We start from the raw sequence: 13383 nt of genomic DNA, 5'->3' as shown, positions 1-13383 counted from the left end.
GAGGGTTGGCTCCAGGGAGGAGATGGCTGCCTGGGGACAGGGCAGAGGGTCACCTGTGGCCTTGCTGAATGATCTGGGTGTTATGGCCCCTCGTGACCGGCAGGTCCAGCCTCCTTAAACCGCCAGCCCCAAGGTCACAGAGCTGACGCTGCATCGTGTAACAGCTCTCCTCCCCCCCCCACGCCTGGGCCATCAGCACTTGCTCTCATGGTCATTTCCTAGAAGACAGCTCTGACCCTGTTCCAAAGCCCTCTGTGGCTTCCCATGGCAACTAGAGAAGTCCAGATCCCCTGATATTCCAGCCCCTTCATGGACAAGTTTCCGAAGTTGCAAAGCAAAGATCCCAAGGAAGAAAGAACACATTTCGCTCAGGAGGGCCCCGTGGTTGGAAAGAAGCCCCTCTGCTCCCTTCCCACGCCCAGTGCTGCCCTTCCAGTGCCCACTGTACTGCCAAAGGGAGCAGAGGTCAGCTCTGGCCCTGTCTCTCTTCCCTTCAAAATGCTCTCTGTGGCCATTAGAAAGAACTCCAATGTCCTAACACAACATCGAAGGTCCTCCAAGATCTGACCAACCCTCCAGCCTCATCACAGGTGATGACCACCGGGCACAGCACAGCCAGACCCACTCATTCTCCTGTGTGTCACTCCTGGGGCCTTTGCGCATGACAAGCACAACCAACGCCTATATGGCCTTACCATGTGCCTGACACTGTTCTCTTCTGAGTATTTTTGTGCCAACTCATCTACCCTCCCCAGCAACTCAAGGAGTGATTCTTCTTGCTGCCATTTTACAGAGGGGGAAACTGAGGTGCAGAGAACAGAGTAATTTGCCCAAGATCACACAGATTCCTCCATCTTCAGTGTGCACCCTGAGCCTAGCAAGCTCTGTCTGGAAAATCCTATTGGCCCTTCACTCTCCCTTCTCTAATGCAAATGCCACTTCGTCTCAGAACTCCACTGTCTCTCGAATGGGCTCCCAGAGCTCACATGCTCTCAGGTGTCCTGTTAGGATATGCATCCCTCATCAGACTGGGATTTCCTCTGGGCATACAGCCCAGGGACAGAGCGGCCCAGGAAAAGTTGGTTGAATGAATCAGTGAACGAAACCATTGGCAGTAGTGGGGTTGAAGAAGAAGAGGGGCACATCGGGCCTGGACAAATCCAGAGCCTGGATGGGGATTCCAGGTTCCCCCAACATCTTCTACTCTTAGATTGTTTCAGAAAGGACAGAGAGGAGAGCCACAAGATCCCGGTGGCATCCTAGCTCCCAAACCTCCCAGTTCTGATCAGCTTTTCCAGTGAATCAGGGGCTAACCTCCCTGCCCACCTCACGGAGGGGCGGACCCTGAAAGTGGGAGGATGACGTAGAGTTTCCTAAACCGTAGACATTTTTGGTCACTGACCCTATTGCTTACTAATACAGATGTCCTTTAATAGGAAACATTATTACCAGGAGTGAAAAGCCAGTATTTTGTAATATGTAGGAAGTAACCAGAGAAATACATAAAACAACAAACCAGAGTGAGTCAGTTCTAGCTAGGCCTTCTTTTCTGTCTGTTCCCAAACCCGAGGCTGTTCTTTCTCCCTTAAAATGGGGGTCAGCCCTGTGAGGAGCTAACAATTCGCCAGTTCCAAACCAGAAGGCGCAGCCTCCTCGCTCCATGCCTCCCTGGCCTGTGAGCCCCCTGCGCCTCTGTGCCACTCCCCATTGGGAGCCATGGAGGAACTGGGGGGGGGGGTCCTGTGACTGCGGAGGCCATTGGAGAAGGACCCCCTCTCAGCTCCAGGCAGTTCTGGGGAAAAAGGTGGGCCTGGCAGGCTGTCCACTAGCCCCTTCCACCCTCCCTCCCGGACAGACCTGAGTCCTCGTGTGCGGTCGGGCGTTGCCTCCAGCCGGCCACATCTGTGCACTGCCCGGAGCCTGGGGTGAACCCCTAATGTCTCCCTCCTGTCAGAGGCTGACGGCCACATCTGGCCACCAGCCCAGCAGCTTACACAATCTGACAAAGGCCAGATGTTGCTCTTCTCCTGTCCTGCAGCTCCTGGCCCTTGGCTCCAGGTCTCCAACAGACAGACCCCCTTTCTTGGGATCTGTGACGCAGAGGGAGGTCTTGGGAGCGGCCAAATCTGGGTTGCGCCCCACAGGACTATGGCTTTGCCGTGTGACCTCCCCCCAAGCATTCATTTCATTCCTCCATTTACTCATCAGTAAACACAGAGGGGCCCTGGGTCCCATGAAGATGAAGAAAATAGCCAGCTGACAAAGAATGCCTGTGTCCAGCGGCCTTCACTGTGCTGTGTCCCAGTGAGTCTGCACGTCTACCTATCCATCCACCTGCCCATCCGTTCACCTAGCCAGCCAGCCACTCATCCATCCACCTGGATATATTTTCTTAACCCTTATTTCACAACGGAGTTTTATAATATATATTTCAATATGTCTTCCAAACACGGGGAGCTCCCACCTTCACCAGCATGCGAGGCCATTTGAGGTGGCGCTCAGATGAACGTGTGTGTGCGTGTGCGTGCGTGTGTGTTGAACAGCTAAGCATTTATTTTTAACACATATTAAAAACAATGAGCAAGCACACCAAACAATTTTAGTTTTACCTGTATGACAGTGATGTACCCTTCTTTTACTTTTATTTTTTATTTTTTAAAGATTTTATTTATTTATTTGAGAGGGAGAGAGAGAGCATGAGCAGAGGAGGAGGGGCAGAGGGAGAGGGAGAAGCAGACTCCCCACTGAGCAGGGAGCCTGATGCGGGACTCCTGAGCCGAAGGCGGATGCTTAACCGACTGAGCCACCCAGCTGCCCCCAAATACTCTTCTTTTAAATGAATTTATTTAAGTCAAAAGAGTGAGATGATTTAAGGGAAAATGTTCATCAAATAATAATGATACAGGTGCTATGCAGATATGGCAAAAAATGGCACAGACCCTAGGAGAATGTGTGCAGCACAGCAAACCGTCAGACACCAGCACCCAGTGAGCTCCGGGTGCTACGAGAGCTATGCTTTTAACACCTCCGCCGCTCAGTTCGCTCCCCGATGGAGAGGACCCCAACTCGGAGTATGGGAACCCTCTTTTTACAATGGCTATTTTGGAATGTCCCTGTGTGATCCCAAAATGAGCTGGGCAAATAATATGCCTAATCTTCACAAATACTTTGAAACAATGTGATAGTTTAACAGTGATTTAAAGGGAAAAGGAATTTTATTATATATATATTTCAATACATAAATATTTAGACATAATGATATTTTTAGATGCTTAAACCTACTTATAATGCCTGAGATTTTTTAAAAATAGAAGTATAATTGACACGCAGGGTCACGTTAGTTTCAGGCGTCCAACATGGTGATTACGCATTACGCTCTGCTCGCCACAGCGTAGCTACCATCGGTCACCATACAACCCTGTCACAATACCACGGACTATATTCCCTGTGCTGTGCCGTTCATCCCCCTGACTCACTCATTCCATAACTGGAGGCCTGTATCCCCCACTCCCCTTCCCCCATTCTGCCCATCCCCCCACCCCTTCCCCTCTGGCAACTATTAGTTTGTCCTCTGTATTTATGGGTCTGTTTCTGCTTTTTGTTGTTGTTGTTGTTAAAACGGCAAAGTTTGAATTTGAGGCTAGTAAGGTTTAGTCTCAACAATTGCGTATTGTTGACATTCTTTTCCTATATTTGACATTTTGAAAGAAGGGCTAAGAAACTAGATTCAGATGGACGGATGGATAGGTAGGCGGACGGACGGGTGGAGAGGTGGATAGATGGCCGTGCAGACGCACTGGGACACAGCATAACGAATGTCAGCGGACACAGGCGCTCCTTATCAGCTGCTTACGCACAAGTGTTGTCAGCATCTGTGACGTGCTTCTGAAATGAGGAGCAATTCTGGGAAAATTCCAGACAAGGTGGAACCTTCCCACTACTCACACAGCATTGATTCTTGGAAAATCCACTGTACGTTAAAACTGTGCAAAAAAAAAAGTTGTATTTATAGGTAAAGCAGAGTTAGAGTCTTGTCTTAGATCATTGTAGTGAAAGCGAGTTTTTCACAAAATGAATGTCCAGGGACATCTGGAAGTCATGGGGCGCACAGGGCCATCCTGGGTTGCACAGCACCTGTGCAGAGGCTTGTATCCCAAGTGCCAGGAACATTGTCCCCCTAGTCATCGAGGCAAACACTCCCTCCACACAAGTTCCAGAACGTCCCTGGGGGAGATGCTGCTTCCAGAGACATGCCCTGTGTAGACTCCGTTCTAGCCACATGTCCCACTGGCTGCGGCAGCCTCCAGCCAAACCTAGCTCTGGGCTGCCTTGTGGGGGCGACTGTGAGGTGCCCACCCGATGGATTTGGACCTGGAGGCTGCCGGGTCAGCCACCTGGGCCACGCCCATGCCCTGGGGAGGCACCAGGATCTGCATCTGCCAGTGCCCGCTGGCCGGCAGCCGTCCCGTCCCCTCCCCGGGGGGCCTCTGGGCTCCCAGAGCCATGCAGGATTGGGGATCGGCTTGTACCTGTTTCCTCCTGTGCCAGGCTCTTAGTCAAGGGGTGCCCTCATCAAACCCCTTCCCCTCACTGAGACTCAGTGTCCCCAGCTTTTCAATGGGGACATCGCCCCCGTTCATGGATGAGAGCTGGGGCTGAGGACTCGCGTGCTTGGCACACGGTGGGCACACAACTCTTGTTTGCTCCACCCTCTGCTCACAACTGCCTCCTTTTCTAGTCAGTTTGTTTTTCCAAAACCTCAAATAAATGCTTGAGCGCAGGGACAGTCCCGCCGTTTCTTAACCTGATCTGTGCCGTTGAATATGGCAGCCACTAGTCACACCGGGCTGCTGACATTTAAATGAATCAGAGTGAAATAAAACTAAAGATCAGTTCCTCGGCCTTGCTAGCCACACGTCAAGTGCTCAGTAGCCACGTGTGGCTTACGGCTACCATATCGGACAGTGCAGACGTAGGCCGTTTCCATCATCACAGGAAGTGCTGTTGGAGAGCACTGAGACTGTTAGAAAGGTGAAGTAATAGTTCATAGTCATTTTGCCTGGAACTGTAATTCTCCCTTGTAAGCCACCTCGTCAAGTCACTATTGTGTTCACGCGGTGACAATTCTGCTCCAACTGCAATTCCCTGGATCTAGAACTCGACTCTGCCGGTGCACGAACACAAACTACATCGCGAGTGAGGTTCCTGCCACAATCCCAGCGCATCCCTCTCCACAGAGAAAGCTCAGCCTGGGTCCCCGTCTGTGCCACCTGCAGGGGCGGATCTTGGTTAAAGACCTAAATGGGAAGGGCAGAATGAGAATAGAGCACGCGGCGGGATGAATAGCTTTGAAACCTAGGGGTGGGGAACAGCTCAAATCAAAACTCAAAAAACAAAATGACAAGGCCCAAAGCATTTGGTGAATAGGATTCCATCAAAGAAGACACGGGAGCCAGCTGGTGTTCCTTGGCCAGACTCTGTCTAAGCCTCCCCCACCCGGCAATTCCTCCTCGGGGTACATTTTCTGGGGGAGGTTTTCGCATCAGTCCGCAGGGCGCGGGTCATCTGTGGATACGGAGGCGGGAGGCAGCGCTGGGACTGGGTGGGTGTCCGCCCCTGGGACTGGGTGGGAGACTCAGCAGGAGAAGCAGAGGACAGATGTGCACAAAACCAGTGCCCCTGAAACCTGCAACACGGAGCGAAGAATGCGAGGAACAGAGTGAGGAAGAGAACGCGGTGCCGTTACGGAAATGCGGCATAGACACAAAACCACACATTTTGCAAGGACACAGCAACAAGGTACACGGAACTCACACAAGAATGGTTGCCTATAGGGCAGATAGGGAAAGGGGAAGAAAAGGGGGAAAAAAATCCATCCCTACCCCTGCTCCGACCCAAGTCTCCTGCTCAGAATACACCAGTTTCCAAATGTCAGAATAAATGTTCACCAATGACCAGCATAGAAGTTGGAGGACGTTATCATTTCATGCAGAGAAACTTCCCGGAGAGGGCCATGTACTGAATATTTTGGGCTTAGTGGCCCAGGTGGTCACTGTTGGAATGACTCAGTTCTGCCTTTCTAGTGCAAAAGCAGCTATACAGAAAGGAATGAACATGGCTGGGTTCCCATACAACTTGATTCACGGGTACTGAAATTTGAAGTCCATGAAATTCTTCTGTGTCGGGAATACCGTTCCTTTTTGAGTTTGCTCAACCACTTAAAAAGGTTAAAATCAGAGTTTGCATCAGGTACAAAAATAGGCTAGATTGGGCCCACGGGCCATAGTTTGCGAACCCCTGATTTAACTGATGGCTTTTGCCCCCAGTGGATAGAATTTCGTCCAGGGAAAACATGTTTAATCAGTGTGGTGGACTGAGGTCTCACCTTTGCTGCTAAGGCCAGCCAGCCAGCACCTGCTGGGTTTGCTAAGAGCCCTGAATGGGGATATGGAGCAGAGCAACCAATGGGCAGGGGCCAGAAAGCCACACTGAGGGGAGCGCAATGTGTCTGTCTGGGTCAGCAGGAGGGAGGGATGTTTGTAGCTGATATGCTAAGGGGGTGGGCGGCTGAGTCTGTGGGACGCAGGTCCACACGCAGGTGCAAGCTCATTTGAGCTCACTGGTGGCGTCTGATGGCGTGGGACATGGGCCACAGGTGGCAGGAGGGCGCCCCAGCAGCCTGCTCCCGGACCGGCTGGGTCTGCCCTGCCCTGCTCTTGGCCTGAGTCTGGCCCTCCAACCTACCCATAGACGGTGCCGACCCCTGACACCCCCCGCAAAGAATTCCCTTCCTGCTTCAGTGAGCCGGTGTCATTTCCTGTTGTTTGCGACATGGACCCCTGGCTGGTATGGCCTTGAGCAACTCACGTCACCCTTCTAAACTTCACCTTTCTTTCCCAAAAAAATGTCTGACTGTGGCGCGCACCATGGTTACTGCAGGGTGGGCAGAATTTCTAGGAATGACTCACGGTTCCACCCTAATTCCTGCGGTCCGTGAATGTGGGGAGGGGTCACTCCCGTGATGGTGTTATGTTGTATGGTACAGCTGATCTTAAGGGGGTTATTTTTCCCGTCTAGTCACACGAATCCCTTTAAAAACAGAGAGCTCTAGGGGCGCCTGCGTGCTCAGGACATGATCCCACGGTCCTGGGATCGAGCCCCGCGTCGGGCTCCCTGCTCGCTCAGTGGGGAGTCTGCTTCTCCCTCTCCCTCTGCCCCACCCCCTGCTCACACTCTTTCTGTCTCTCTGTCAAATAAATACATAAATAAATAGTCTTAAAAAAATAAAAACAAAAACAGAGAGCTCTCTTGGCTGGCACAGAGAGGTCGTCGGGGAGATCTGAAGCATGAGAAGGACTGGGGTCCTTGCTGGCTGGAGGGCGAATGGGGCCACATGAGGTGGAGTGTGGAGCATGACCCCGGGGCTGACAGCCAGCAAGCAAAGGGGGATCTCAGTCCTACAACGGAAAGGAACCTAATTCTGCCAACGCCTGAGTTTGGAAACATATTCTTCCCCTGAGCCTCTATACGTGGCCAGTGACACCTTGATTTCCGCCTCGTGAGAGCCTAGGGAGAACCAAGCCAAGACTGCCTGGACTTCTGGCCCACACAGCATGAGATCATATATGGGTGTTGTTTTAAGCCACCAAGTTTGTGGTAATTTGTTACGGTTGCATAGAAACCAAACACAACTGCACAAACACACACACCCCATCTGCCTTGATGGCACACAACCGCACCACCTTATTCTTTCAGGCAGAGTGGCCATGTGCTTTTGGAGAAGAGATCTGATTGGTCTGTGCTGATCATGATTCCTTCCCTTTACCAAGGACTGGTTTAGGGATAGGCATGGGATGTGCTTCTGGCCAAGGAGAGGGAAGGGAAAGTCTTCCAGGAGGATCTCTGGGAGAAGGGAAGTCCAGGGAGGAAGTTATGTTTCTGTCTGTGGATGTGGCAGTGATGCCTGAGGCCATGGCAGCTATCTTGTGACCACGAGGGGCACTTGCTGACAGGCCAAGATGACAAGCTGAGGAAGATAGTGTGGGAAGATGAAGACCTGTATCCTTGCATGGGGCGCCTGGTGGCTCAGTTGATTAAGTGTCTGACTTGATTGCAGCTCAGGTCATGACCGCAGGGTCATGAGATTAAGCCCTGCATCAGGCTCTGTGCTCACTGGGGAGTCTGCTTGAGATTCTCTCCCTCTCCCTCTCCCCCTCCCCATAAATCTTAAAAAGAAAAGGAAAAAGAAAAAAACCATATCCTTGCAGACATCACTGAGCTACAAAGAAACTGCTTTCCCCTGGACTTCTCACGCATGACCATCAGTGTCCTTAAGATTTAAGCCATTTGGAGTTGGGTTTTCTTTTCTTTCCTTTTTTAACGATTTTATTTATTTATTTATTTATTTATTTATTTATTTATTTGAGATAGAGAGAGAGAGAGAGCACAAGCAGTGGGGAGAGACAGAAGGAGGGAGCAGGGAGCCCAACACGGGGCTCGATCCCAGGACCCTGAGGTCATGACCTGAGCCGAAGGCAGACGCTTCACTGACGCCAGGCGCCCCCGGAGTTGGGTTTTCTGTTTCTTGCAGCCTAGAGCATTATTACTGAAAATGGCTCACAGCGCTGCTTGGGGGTTAAACGAGGTTGTGCGAGAAATCCTTAGCACGTGCCTCATGCCCAGCAGGGGCTCAGAAATGCTGGCTTGTGTTCTTCGTGCTGTCGCCTCTGCCTCAGCCCTGGGCTGGGTCGGGGTCAGCTGGAGAAGTGCGGCCAGTGGGGGGTATTGATCCGTGTCTGTCTCCAGCTCTAGTGCTGTCTCAGGGCTTTATCACAAGGAAGTGGCTTCTGGGGTTGGGCGGCTGGCTCAGCCAGTGTGAAATCCATAGGAGGGGGAGGTCCAGGTGGGCTGGGCACAGGCGGAACCCCTTCTCTTTTTCAGGGGAGTCCTCAGTCTTGCTTTAAAGGCCTTTCAAATGATGAAATCGGGCCCACCCGGATTGCCCAGGATAACCTCCCTTATTATCGCAAGTCAACTGATAATGGACTTTAATAACATTTCAAAGTGCCTTCACAGCAAGCGTGGATTCATGTTTGGACAACTTGGGGCTGTCACCAAGGGACACACCGAGGTGACGCATCAGAAGACCATCACTATCCCCCCCCACCTCGCCCCAGACCCTCCGGAATAGATGGAAAGTGTCACTTGCGTTTGCTTGTCTTTCTGCTTTCAGCCACCCAAGCCACCGAGGCGCTCTGTGCCTGGGAAGCTGCAGGGCGGACAGGACACCCAGCGCCCGGCCAGGGCCCGCGGAGGGGTGGCAGCGGCCAGGCAGGCGGCCAGGTCGCGGAGCCTGCCCCGAGGGCCTGCGGGCTTGTGCACTGTGCTTCCTTTGCTGCTTGGCGTTTCCTGAGCGAAGCCTCGCAGGAAACGGAGACTAGCATGTGAAAACAAGAGAACAACAGTAGGAAGAAGAGCTTGAGAGGGGGGCTGTGGAGGCTGAGCTGAAAATAAACATGAAGAGGCGAGTGTGGGCCGGTCCTCAGGGGCCTCCAGGCCTGGGAAGGGCTCTCCATGGCCCCTCATCCCTCATCTTGCTCCCGCTTGCCTTTCCTGGGACGGGGGCAGGTGCGAGGGGGCCCATAGGGGTCTTGGTGCAGGGGCCGTGCTGCTGCCGAGTGGTCTCCAGAGGCGTCTGCCAGCCTGGCTGCTAATTTCGTTCTGTGATTCATCGGACAGATGCATTACTGAGCCTGGGGCTGCGCTGGCTGGAGAGACACTGCACTTACAGCAGAACAGCCCTGACCTCGGGGAATTTGCCTCCCCCTGGGGGACGCGGACATGAATGAAGTCATCACAAAATTACATTAAGGATGGAAAAGGCCAGGGGGTGTGAGAGGTGACAGGGGCACGGACTGGATGGGGCTGGGGCCTCTGACAAAGCGAGCCCTGGTGGAGGAGACCGGCAGTACGGACGTGAGCTGGGCGGGGCAGGCCCGACAGGGACTGAACGCCCGAGGAGCAGAGGGTCGCTGTGGCCAGAGCGCTGTGCACAGTGAGCAGAGTGCAAGACGCCGGGGCCAGATCCGGGGCAGCGGCCAGATCACTCAGGGCCACGATGGTAACCAGGAGGAGGCCAGTGTTTATTCTAAGGGCAACAGGAAGCTACGTTGTGGCCAGCGCCTGGCGGGGAGCTAGGGACAGCAGTCTCATCCGGGATGGTGCCCGTGCCCAGCGGGTGGCGGGTGCAGCTGGGGGGAGCAGGCCGGCTGCAGACTTGGCAGGATTCAGAGGGGTTGGCTCTAGGAGCTCAGCTCAGATGTTTCCTCCTCAAGGAAGCCTCCTGCCAGGGACTGAATTCATATGAAGTCCTCGCCCCCAGCACCTCAGAGAGTGACTGTATTTGGAGACAGGGTCTTTACAGAGGTGATCAAGTTCAAATGAGGTCACTGGGTTGGCCCCCATTCAATCTGACTCGTGTCTTTATAGGAGGAGGACATTAGGACGCAGACGCGCAGCGGGAGGACTACGTGAGGTCACAGGGAGAGGACGGCCATCTGCACACCCAGGAGAGAGGCTGGGAACACATCCTCCCATGGAGCCCCCAGAAGAATCCAACCCTGCCAACCCCTGGCTTCGGGACTTCCGGCCTCCAGAGCTGTGAGACGAGCCACGTCTGCTGAAGCCAGCCAGCCCACGGTATTCGTCGTGCAGCCAAGCTGACGGATACACTGCGCGGGCGCCATAGCCCAGCTCCCTCCTCCACCTTGCCCATCCCTCCTTCCTCCTGCTTACGCCGTCGGTTGACTGTCTCCCCCAGCCAGGAGGCCAGTCCCACGAGGGCAGAGACTTCGTCGTGGTCATGGCTGCCAGCACGGCATCGACACTCTCTGGGCACGCAACAAAATTTGGGTGAATAAAGAAATTCAGTAGTTATTTCTGACAGAAATTGTGAAGAGACCAAGTGAACAATCTCTGTCCCCCACCCTTACTGGGTCTCTAAGTGCTGTTGGCCCCACGCTTCTCCAAGTCACCTCACTCCTCTCAGGCGAAGTGTCCCCTCCTTCCCCCATTCAGAGCAGACAATGGAAAACCCTGGATGTTTCTGACAGTCCATGCACCTGCCAGTCAGGGGGAAACCTTCGTCTTTCCTGGGCTTGGCCCCCTGCTGGGCTCAGTGGCAGCAGGGAAAGAAAAGAGGGGCTCTGGGTGCCATCATGCCCACAAGAAGGTCCCAGTCTAGGAAGAGTCCACTCTCCCCCCTTACGCCATGCATTCCAGGCCTGGTCAATCACAGGAATTGGTCCAGGGTAGTTACATGACCCGCACCTGGGCCAATCAGCACAATCCATGTTCCTGGTGTCAATGATTGGGTCACGGATGGGCATAACCGTGTTAAGATAATCAGAGTTAATCTAAGGATTTTGTTAGAACTACTGGAAAAGAAAAGCCTTTCTCTTGGGGGCGATTGGGAGGATGGAAGCTCATCCTGGTGACGTTGGCAGCTGTCTTGCTCCCGTATAGGAAGAAAGTGCAGCCAACTACGGGAAAGCAGAAGTAAGAAATAGAGAGATTCCATGTATCATTGTTTGGGCTCCTGGATCCAGCCATGCCTGAAGCCATACTCTCAAGCTTATGAGTAGATAATGCCCCCCCCCCCTTAAAGATTTATTTACTTATTTTGAGAGAGAATCTCCAGCAGACTCCCTGCTGAGTGCAGAGCCTGACACAGGGCTCCATCTCAGAACCCTCAGATCACGACCTGAGCTGAAACCAAGAGTCAGACGCTCAACTGACTGAGCCACCCAGATGCCCCAATGCTCCCTGACTTTCAAATTTAAAGCAGTTTGGCTTTAGTTTCAGTGATCAGCAACAAGTCTCCAATATAATCTAGATCTCCCTCTACCTCGAAAAAAGCAAGCATTTATTTCTCACCATTTCCCCTACACAGGAACACCTGGATTATCTATACCCCAGGTCATCCCATCAGAACAGCCGGAGACCGTGGTGCCCACTCCGTCATGTGCTCCAGAGTTTCTCAGGCTTGGGTCTCAGGCCGAAGCCATCTCTACCACCCATAATTCGAGGCCAGGTGATGTCAAGGTCCCGGCTCTGGTGCCTCCGGAGCAACAAGGCACGGCAGGCCTCCACCCGGGCACTGGCCTCTTCTGCCAATGCCTCCTTGTGGGTGGGCACCGCATTCTTATGTGGATGGGACCACCCTAGACGAGGGGAACCATCCACATGTACCAGGACCTCTGACTTTCTGGAACACCACTACACTACACACAGCACTACAGAACAAACTTCCAAAAAACTTCCAGCATCTGGCTCTGAGGCCCAAACATCCGCTTTTTCGTTTCCCTTTGCTTGGTGCCATGTTACAGCCTTTATACTTTGGAGTTTCATTTCCAGAAAGGAAGTTCATGTGCTGAACATTTGCTGGTTTTGTCTGACCTGCGTCCTTCTTCCGTCTCCTGGCAACAGCCCCCCTGTGGCTTTGAGGAGCAGCCCTGCCCCCTTGTCTCCCAGACTGCGGGCTGGAGGGTATGCTCTGGCCCCGGGCTGGATGGAGTATGCCAGCACCCTGGCCTCGGGAACCCCGGCCCTGGGTCTGTCCCCCAGGCTGGGTCAGCCAGCTCTCCTCCCTGGGACTTTGCACAGGTGCTGGAAAGCAGTAGGTCGGGACACCGACTTTGAAAAGCGGGGAATCTGGGGTCACTGCAGCCATGTTCCCCACCACGTGGAGCACGAGTGAGTAAAGCCAAGCGGGACAAGCAGAGATACAGGACGCATGGGGTGTGCTGGCGGCACGGGGCTTTCCGGCTGCTCCAGGGTGTGGAGCGGACACATGAATGCTCCCCGCAGGTGACAAGGCCCCCCACACGAGAGGGCCGACCCATGACAATGACATCCGTGAGTGCTAAGTATGTGCCAGGCACAATTTGAAGTGCTTTTTATATCCTGTTTAATTCTTAACCTCATGATGTCCGCTCTAAAATTAACCCCGTTTTCCAGATGAGGAAACTAAGGCACAAACAGGTTGAGTCGCAGTTTCCCAAGAAGCGTCAAGGCATCCAAGGAAACAGACAGCATATCGAGGCAAGTAGACAAGGTGGGTCACGGCTGAAGGTGACTGGTCTGGCTTCTCAGGCCACCCTGGGTCCTGTGTGGCTGGCTCTGACCTGGGGACCCTGGTCCACTTAGAACCCATCTGCATGCATCAGGCCACCCACCTGGCCTGGAACTGGACAAGCTGGGACTCGAAACCTGGTGACCTCAGCACCCACCCCTCATCTAACCACAGAGACACAGGAACTGAAGCTTGTTCCGAACCAACCCAAGGGAAGCAGCACAGACAGCCTTAGACTCCGGGACTCCTGA

The 13383-nt window shown here is 53.3% G+C and overlaps 1 protein-coding gene across 2 annotated transcripts in view; it reads right to left on the bottom strand.

Moving 5' to 3' along the window:
* EFCC1 (EF-hand and coiled-coil domain containing 1) overlaps positions 1-13383 on the bottom strand; it is a 42351-nt gene that overhangs the window by 17368 nt on the left and 11600 nt on the right. The window lies entirely within an intron of this gene.

The sequence above is a fragment of the Ursus arctos genome, unplaced genomic scaffold (assembly GCF_023065955.2).
Source record: "Ursus arctos isolate Adak ecotype North America unplaced genomic scaffold, UrsArc2.0 scaffold_14, whole genome shotgun sequence".
In the NCBI taxonomy this organism is placed as follows: Eukaryota; Metazoa; Chordata; class Mammalia; order Carnivora; family Ursidae; genus Ursus; species Ursus arctos.
This window is presented reverse-complemented; position numbering and strand designations above follow the sequence as displayed.